We start from the raw sequence: 9,385 nt of genomic DNA, 5'->3' as shown, positions 1-9,385 counted from the left end.
ATATATATGTAATATAATATATATATTTTTTAAAGAAACTACCCGCAAACTCTGGTCAACTGGGAATCATCAGACTTTATCAGCTGAGTATCTGCTGACTTTGTTAAGAGGAAGTAACCTCCTAATTATGAAATTGTTTAGCAATGACATTGTCTTAATAAGTGATTAATATACGTCAAACTAAGCCCAGTGAGCTTCATTGAATTTTAAACCAGGGGTTTTCACAGAGTTAGAACATTTTCCAGTAAACCCTTCATCATCCTGACACCACCCCTCACAGCACCAGTAATGACTGAGTAACATGACAGATGGACTTGATGTGTCACAGTATGTGTCACATATCAGAGCGTCTACAACGTGGGGATGGTACCACGGACACAGTGTTTATGTTTTAACCTGTCTATATGCACTTTAATGATGCAGCACAGTTTTATAATTTATAGCAAACTATTCCAGAGGAGCCCTTGGTTGCTATGGGTTGCAGACTCCTTAAAATTTACAACTTGAGTTGTGGCTGCTAATTTTGCTAACAATATCGTGTCAGCCATGAAGAAGATGTGGTCATAAAGGGACGGACATGGTCAGCAGCGACACTCCTGTAAGCTGTGGTATGCTCACTTGCTACCGGGGACCCCAAAGTACACCAAGAAAGTGTTCCTCACACCATTACCATCCTGAACAACTGATAGAAGGCAGTTGTTAGCCTGTGTGAGTCATTAGCCTGAGGAGCTGACAGGAACAACACCCAGTGTGGCCTTCTGCTGCTTTAGCTCATCTGCTTCAGAGTTGAGTGTTCAGAGATGCTCTTCTGCATGACTTAGTCGTAACGAGTGGTTATCTGAGTTACTGTTGTCTTCTGAAGCAGTCTGACCATTCTCCTCTGACCTTTAATATGAGGCATTTTCACACAGAGGACTACTTCACTGGATATTTTCTCCTTTTTGGGCCATTTTCTGTGAGAAATACAGATGGTTGTGTGGGAAAATTCCAGCAGATCAGCAGTTTCTACTCAGACCAGGCCATCTGGCACCCACAACCATGTTCAAAGTCACTTAAATCATCTTTCCTCCCTATTCTGCTGCTCAGTTTGAACTTCAGCAGGTCGTCTCAGCCATGATCACATGCCTAAATGAGTTGCTGCCATGTGCTTGGCTGGTTAGATGTTTGTGTTATAGATCAGTTGACATTTATATCTAATAAAGTGGGGAAAAAAGTGCATGCAATCAACCGGCGTTAGACTGGTGTTCTCCTTTAACTATTGGCAACATAACTGTGGGGTTATATAAAATTTTGAATAAAGTCATACAGGGCTATAAATGTTCTGTTGATACAGCTGCACACTGACAAAAGCACAGACGAGTGACAAATAGAAAGGAAAAAAGCAACATAAAATGTCTCACTAAGGTGGTGCCAGGACATTTTCTCTCAAAAATATTTCCGTATTTAGTGATTTTTTTGTTGGTTGCGAAGGATGATGCCTAACGTATTGGTCCAAATTCTGTCCTAGGCTTCCAACTGGAATCAGAACTGCTGAGTGTGAAGATCGCAGGATATGATTCATGCCATTTTCAGGTGATCAGTAACAAAAGCTAGTACTGATTTGCAGTGATCCTTTTCTGTAAGGGGATAAGTGAACCAAATTTATGCTAAGTTTCTCCACAGCATCATAGAGCCCCTAGATTGCCTCGCTATAGGGGTCTAGAGATAGTTTTATTCCTTTAACTCGCCTTCAGTTAAATTTCTTACACGTGAGACATTTAATCGCACTAAGGGTAGTTTTGTATTTCAGCGGTGTTTCCAGAAAACAGTTTGAACTGAAATCCTGAGACATGACACCCGTCATTCTCATTTCTGTGATTACTCAACAGTCAGAAAAGGGGAGTGGAGGTTTGTTGGTCGTAGGATAAGTGCCTGCTATTTATGACACAAATGTTTTTTACGTTTAAGTCTCTTAACTACAGCATAGCATTCCCATCATAGGGATAAGTTGGTTTTACTCTAATGCACTCTGAGGTGAGTCGAGTTCTCCATAAATGTCTCAGCATGTTCAGCTTTAAACTCCAATTAAATTAACTACGCCCCAAGTGCAGGGCTTAGGCAACAGCCTTTGGGAGTCCAGTCCCATTAAGCGCACATGACAATGGTCCCAGGCTGACCTGTCCAACAGGAAACAGGGCCTTATCAACAGGAACAGAGTCCCCATCCCGTCCTCAAAGGCCAGTAAAAGGCCCGTCTGTCGTTAAAGCTCAGGGGTGGCCTGCAGCTCTGCCAGCTCTGGCACTTCAGCTGACGACACCACAGCCACATTCCACTCGCGAGTGAGCTTAAACATTTCCAAACCCCAGGTACTATTCACACACAGGGGCACACACACACTTACACACACACGAGGAAGTATCGCAACTTGGAAAACTGCCATCATTCAAAGTTTCAGAAAACACTGTCCTCACATTCCCAAAGGCTTAAGTTGGCCTTACACATTCTGTTGAATATAAAGTTGCTTAATGCTGCAAATCTGCTCTCAAATATCCACGTTGGGGTTTTTGTTTTTGTTTTGTTTTTTACCAGATTTCAAGGGCTTGATGAGTTGCTGTTGTTCATTAGCACATAGTTGAACATGTCAATATGACAGACGTTCATCTGTCGGCCATTCTGATCTGAATACCGTCTCACATTTGCAGTCTTGGTCCGTTTCAGGAGCTTCGAGATGAGCAGAGAAAACCAAATGGATGAAATTTGGTTACTTGTTGCTGATTGGTCTATGATTAGTGCATTAGCTGATTTACAGTGTGTTTGGTGACAAAGGGCTGAGCTCTTTAAGCACAGACACTGTTTAATACACACCTCTAATCTGTCTAAACAGTACCCGGGGGTATTCAAGGATTTGTGTGTGTGTGTGTGAGAATGAGTGACTGCATGGCTGTGTTTGGTCTGTGTTGTCACCTGCTGCCTTTGCCAACACTTCCCAGGCATGAAGTGTTGTTTATGCTGCTGCTGCCTTCACGCCAGCCTCAACAGAGATTTGCTCAGATGAGCGAACAGGCATCAGATTCATTCGCAAATATTCACTTGAATGCTTTTGGTTTATGTGGTCAAACTGGCGTTTCTTACGGAGAATCGCATTTTTTTAAAATGTGACAAATTTTGGAAAAATGACAGTTTATTATATTTAGTTAGCACGTAGGAATGCAAACCATCACTTAAAACACTGACAGATCACTGAATAATATTAAGTTTCTCCATTCAGCAGACCCAATGAAAAATAGCCTTAACAATGAATTGATGCTACTGAGAAATGTTACACTTTTCTTTTGTTATTACTGTGAACATGGATGTCTGTGATTTGTTGTCCCAGTGGTGTAAATAGAATTAAGTGTGTCTGAACATGGAAAATACAGAATGAATTTGTTTGGTGACATTTACTTTCAGTTACAGTTTAAAATGCATTGGAAGTGCCAAATACTTCCTCTTTTTGTCACGGATCGCTGTGCGGCAGGCAGGAGTAGGACCCAAAATGCAGGACTCACAGGCACGAGGGAATAAACTCAAAAGGCAGCTTTATTGCGTAACAGAAGATGATAGGCGATACAAAACTAGACTGGGAAAAACTAACATAAAGCTCACCAGGAAACACGGGGGAATCACACACAGCATGAGGGACGACGTCACACTGAACAGAGGGAGACGCAGACAGAAATACACAGAGGGTTAACGAGGGAAGTGGGAACACACGGGGAACACAGGTGACACTGATAATCATAACGAGACAGGGCGGGGTGAACTGAACACTGACGGGAGAGGTGAAACAGGAAGTACAGGAGGAGAGAGAGCACGAGTAGAACCCCAACGTAACAGGCAGGGGAGACATGGAATAAACACGAAAGGGGACAAGGGCTCATAAATACATAGAGGGTACACAGGGGGAAGAGAGAGCACGGGGAGAACTTAGACATAATGGGCAGGGGAAGCATGGAATAAAATACAAACATACAAGGAAACTAAGAACGCTGGGCCAACATGGCCCAGGACCATGACAGTACCCCCCCCTCAAGGGCTGGCTCCAGACAGCCCAAACACAGAAAAACAAAACCAAACAGAAAACAACCCAGGGCGGGCGGCGGGGGCCCAGGACGGAGGGCTCGGAACAGAAAACAAAAGAAGAGCACAGCAAACACCGGAGCCCAAGAAAACAACCCAAACACAGAGCAGTTCAGGGGGCCAACCATGCGGAAGGCAACGGCAGAGACGTGGAAACAGTTCAGAAGGCCGGCCGTGCGCAAGGCAACGGCGGCGACGTGGAAACAGTTCAGGAGGCCGGCCGTGCGCAAGGCAACGGCGGCGACGTGGAAACAGTTCAGGAGGCCGGCCGTGCGCAAGGCAACGGCGGCGGTGAAGGAGACGACGGAGCAGTTCAGGAGGCCAACCGCGCGGGAGGCGGCGGCGATGATGACAGCGCTGGTCCGGGGGCCGACCGCGCGGAAGGCGACGGCGGCCACCCAGGAGAAGAGGGTCCGGGGGCCGGCCGTGCGGAAGGTGATGGCGGCCACTCAGGCGATGACGGTGCAGTTCAGGGGGCCGGCCGTGCGGAAGGCGACGGCGGCCACTCAGGCGATGACTGTGCAGTTCAGGGGGCCGGCCGCGCGGAAGGCAGCGGCGGCGGCTCTCCAGTGTCAGGCGTACTGGCCGAGGCCCGGTGGGCACAGGACCAGTCGAGACGGGACCAGTCAAGGCGGGACCAGGCGAAGCACAGGCTGAGGCTGCAGCAGACGAAGGCTCTGAGGAGGCTGCAGCAGACGAAGGCTCTGAGGAGGCCGGGCCAGACGAGGACGAAGACTCTGAGGAGGCCGGGCCAGACGAGGACGAAGACTCTGAGGAGGCCGGGCCAGACGAGGACGAAGACTCTGAGGAGGCCGGGCCAGGCGAGGACGAAGACTCTGAGGAGGCCGGGCCAGGCGAGGACGAAGACTCTGAGGAGGCCGGGCCAGGCGAGGACGAAGACTCTGAGGAGGCCGGGCCAGGCGAGGACGAAGACTCTGAGGCCGGGCCAGGCGAGGACGCAGAGGCTGAGGCCGGGCCAGGCGAGGACGCAGAGGCTGAGGCCGGGCCAGGCGAGGTTGCAGAGGCTGAGGCCGGGCCAGGCGAGGTTGCAGAGGCTGAGGCCGGGCCAGGCGAGGTTGCAGAGGCTGAGGCCGGGCCAAGCGGAGCTGCAGCACAGGCGGATGTAGCCGGGCCAGGCGATGACGAGGCGGTCGCAGATGGCGGCTGGACAGGCTCCTCGGGCCCTCCAGCTGATGCGGCGTGAGGCTGAACGGGCCCCTCGGACCCTCCAGCGGAGACAGGAGGCTGAACGGGCCCCTCGGACCCTCCAGCGGCGACAGGAGGCTGAACGGGCCCCTCGGACCCTCCAGCGGAGACAGGAGGCTGAACGGGCCCCTCGGACCCTCCAGCGGAGACAGGAGGCTGAACGGGCCCCTCGGACCCTCCAGCGGAGACAGGAGGCTGAACGGGCCTCTCGGACCCTCCAGCGGAGACGGGAGGCTGAACGGGCCCCTCGGACCCTCCAGCGGAGGCCAAAACCACGCCAACAGGCATGAAGTCCTTCGGCCGACATGAGGACAACTGGCGCTGCACTGAGCACTGACTCTGCCCAGGCAATGCGAACATGGTGCAGTTCTTAGGGGGCTGCTTAAACTTCAGGGGTCCAGAATCAGCTGGTGACTGAGACCTCGCCTCTGGGGAAGCCCTGGAGTGGCAAACTGTGCCAACGGCGGCTAAACCATGGAAAGTACCCTGAGTAGAAATCCAGTTACCTCTCTGCATGGAGTGAATGAGCAAAACTGGCGACACAGGAGACTGAGCGGAGAGTGGCTGCTGGGCAGCTAACTGAGTTACTGGAGACACGGGTGAGAGCGGGAGCTGAGCTGCTGGAGACACGGGTGAGAGTGGGGGCTGAGCTACTGACGGTGGTGAAGTAGATAACTGCACGGGAGACTGAACTGAGGGCGTCTGCACTGGCACAGGGGACTGAACTGATGTCTGTTGTAACGGAGGTGGTGAGAGTGGAGAAGGCAGGGGAGTTGATGACTTCACAGGAGAATGAACCAGGGGTGAGTGCACAGGAGACTGAGCTAGAGGTGGTAGTGATAGTTGAGGGGAAAGTGGAGCTGGTGATTGAGTGGATGACTGTGCTAAGGGAGGCTGCACTGGGGACACTGGAGACTGCACTGGGGAAAGCCGGGCTGCAGGAGACTGCACTGGGGACACTGGAGACTGCACTGGGGACACTGGAGACTGCACTGGGGAAAGCAGAGCTGCAGGTGACTGCGCTAGAGACTGCAGTGATGGTTGTAGTGGAGGTGTGACGGGTGGAGGAGTGGCTGAAGTGGCTGCGGGTCGGGCGGCTAGTGGCTCAGCTACAGGGTATGGTAACGGCAGGGCTATGGGTTGAATGACTGACTGAGTAGCAGCCTGAGTGGCTGGGTGTAGTGACGGTTGTGGTGGAAGAGAAACAGGTGGTAGTGTGGATGATGGAGCTAAGGGCGACTGAGTGGCAGACCGAACTGATGACTGAAGCGATGGTAAAGGTGAAAATGGAGCTTGTGGTGGAGTTAATGGCTGAGCTAGCGGGGACACAGGAGACTGAACTGAGGGTGGCTGCGAGGGAGCTAACTGAACTGAGGGTGGCTGCGAGGGAGCTAACGGAGCTGTGAAGGGCTGCGAGGGAGCTAACGGAGCTGTGAAGGGCTGCGAGGGAGCTAACGGAGCTGTGAAGGGCTGCGAGGGGGCTGACTGAGCTGTGAAGGGCTGCGAGGGGGCCGGCTGTGGGGTGGCGCGTCGGCGGCGTGAATGCCGTTTCTTTTTTGATGATGGCTCTGACGGGCCGAGCGGCTCCACATCCGGCCCTTCAGGCAGGTGGGTAGTAGCAGCTGGGGGATGAAGGTGGAGTTCGTTGCGGATTAAATCCTGTTCGAGTGGGTGGAGCGCACTGAGTAGCCAGGGAAGACCAGAGATTAAACGCTGTAGTTTGGTTTCCACAGCACGGCGAAATTCCTTTCCCTCATGTTCGAGCCACAGATGCAGGAGTCTTTCCACGGAGTAGATAATGTCCAGACGCAGTTCTTCAGGTGGGTTGAGTGCTGCTGGGTCCATATCTGGTGACGTCGTACTGTCACGGATCGCTGTGCGGCAGGCAGGAGTAGGACCCAAAATGCAGGACTCACAGGCACGAGGGAATAAACTCAAAAGGCAGCTTTATTGCGTAACAGAAGATGATAGGCGATACAAAACTAGACTGGGAAAAACTAACATAAAGCTCACCAGGAAACACGGGGGAATCACACACAGCATGAGGGACGACGTCACACTGAACAGAGGGAGACGCAGACAGAAATACACAGAGGGTTAACGAGGGAAGTGGGAACACACGGGGAACACAGGTGACACTGATAATCATAACGAGACAGGGCGGGGTGAACTGAACACTGACGGGAGAGGTGAAACAGGAAGTACAGGAGGAGAGAGAGCACGAGTAGAACCCCAACGTAACAGGCAGGGGAGACATGGAATAAACACGAAAGGGGACGAGGGCTCATAAATACATAGAGGGTACACAGGGGGAAGAGAGAGCACGGGGAGAACTTAGACATAATGGGCAGGGGAAGCATGGAATAAAATACAAACATACAAGGAAACTAAGAACGCTGGGCCAACATGGCCCAGGACCATGACACTTTTGGTCACTGGCTGTGTGATGGCCAAACCCATGGCCACACTCCAAAAGTCGGTAACTCCTATGTATTTTCATTTCTTCATTTGAACACAATAACACATGTAGTTTCCAATAAGTTTACTGATTGGTTTGGATACATTTGTTCTATTTGTAAGCGCACACATTTAGTTTACTTATGTATTCATACCAGTTCATTACTTTGTTGGATTTTTGACTAACCTTTGTTTCTTTTACTTCTCACCTGCCATGATCCCTGGGCATTGTCAGACAGAAGCTGGTGGCCAGGGTTTGAAGCTGTTAAATACAAAGAGGGATAATTGGACCACACCACCACTTCCTGCTGAAGGGGAGAATGTATGTTTTCTTTAATTAAAAACAAAGTATTTGTACTTTAAATTAAATATATATTGAGTTTAGGGTTCAGTAGTTTTGATTTTCTTCTTTGGTCTTTAGTTTATTAACAAACCAGGCTGTACTGCGTTGTTTGTTGTTTATGATGTGTTTTGTTTCAAAGTGTTGTTTTATTTATCTCACAAATAATAATATGCTATTTTAAAACTTTCCTTTTAGTTTGAGCAGTGTAGTGTAACTAACTTATATATAGTGCTTTTTTGATTTGGATGAATAAAAATAACACAAAATGTAATTGTCCCAATTGCCAGTCTTGGCAGCCGGGGATCAGTCCGCCAGGGCCTTCGCTCCTGGCCGCCGCCCGGCACACAATGCACCCAACCCCTATGGTGCCTCCTGCGGGTGATGGGCCTGCGGGAGGATGGGCCCATGTCCCCTTTTCGGGCTGTGCCCGGCCGGGCCCCATGGACTAAGGCCCGGCCACCAGACACTCGCCCTCGGGCACCCTCCCCGGGCCTGGCTCCAGGGCGGGGCCCCAGTAACCCTATCCCGGGCTGGGTAAACTGTTCCCTCGATGTTTTTCTCATAAGGGTCTTCTGAATCGCTCTTTGTCTGGTCCCTCACCCAGGACCAATTTGCCATGGGAGACCCTACCAGAGCGTGTTGACCAGGGGGCAAATGCCCCCAGACAACATAGCCCCTGGGATCCCTGGTACACATAAACCCCTCTACCACGATAAGGTAGCAATTCCCGGAGAGGGCAGTGGATGAGGCAAAGACTCGGGTGTAGGAGGAGTTCGGAGAGGCCATGGAAAAAGACTCGAAGAGATTCTGGCAAACCGTCAGGCGTCTCAGGAGGGGAAAGCGGTGCTCTACCTGCACTGTGTATAGTGCTGGCGGAGCGCTGCTGACTTTGACTGAGAAAATTGTCAGGCGGTGGAAGGAATACTTCGAGGACCTCCTTAATCCCACTGACACGTCTTCCGAGGAGGAAGCAGAGTCTGGGAATGAGGGGAATGACCCGCCAATTTCCGGAGGCGAGATTCCAACTACAGGGGGATCACACTCCTCAGCCTCCCTGGGAAAGTCTATGCCAGGGTGCTGGAAAGGAGAATTTGTCCGCTAGTCGAACCTCGGATACAGGAGGAACAATGCGGTTTTCGTCCTGGTCGCGGAACACTGGACCAGCTCTTTATCCTCTCAAAGATACTTGAGGGTGCATGGGAGTTTGCCCAACCAGTCTACATGTGATTTGTGGACTTGGAGAAGGCATTCGACCGTGTCCCTCGGGGTGTCCTGTGGGAG

This window comes from Maylandia zebra, linkage group LG8, assembly GCF_041146795.1.
Source record: "Maylandia zebra isolate NMK-2024a linkage group LG8, Mzebra_GT3a, whole genome shotgun sequence".
NCBI classification, from domain to species: domain Eukaryota; kingdom Metazoa; phylum Chordata; class Actinopteri; order Cichliformes; family Cichlidae; genus Maylandia; species Maylandia zebra.
Note: the sequence above shows the minus strand (reverse complement) of the source record.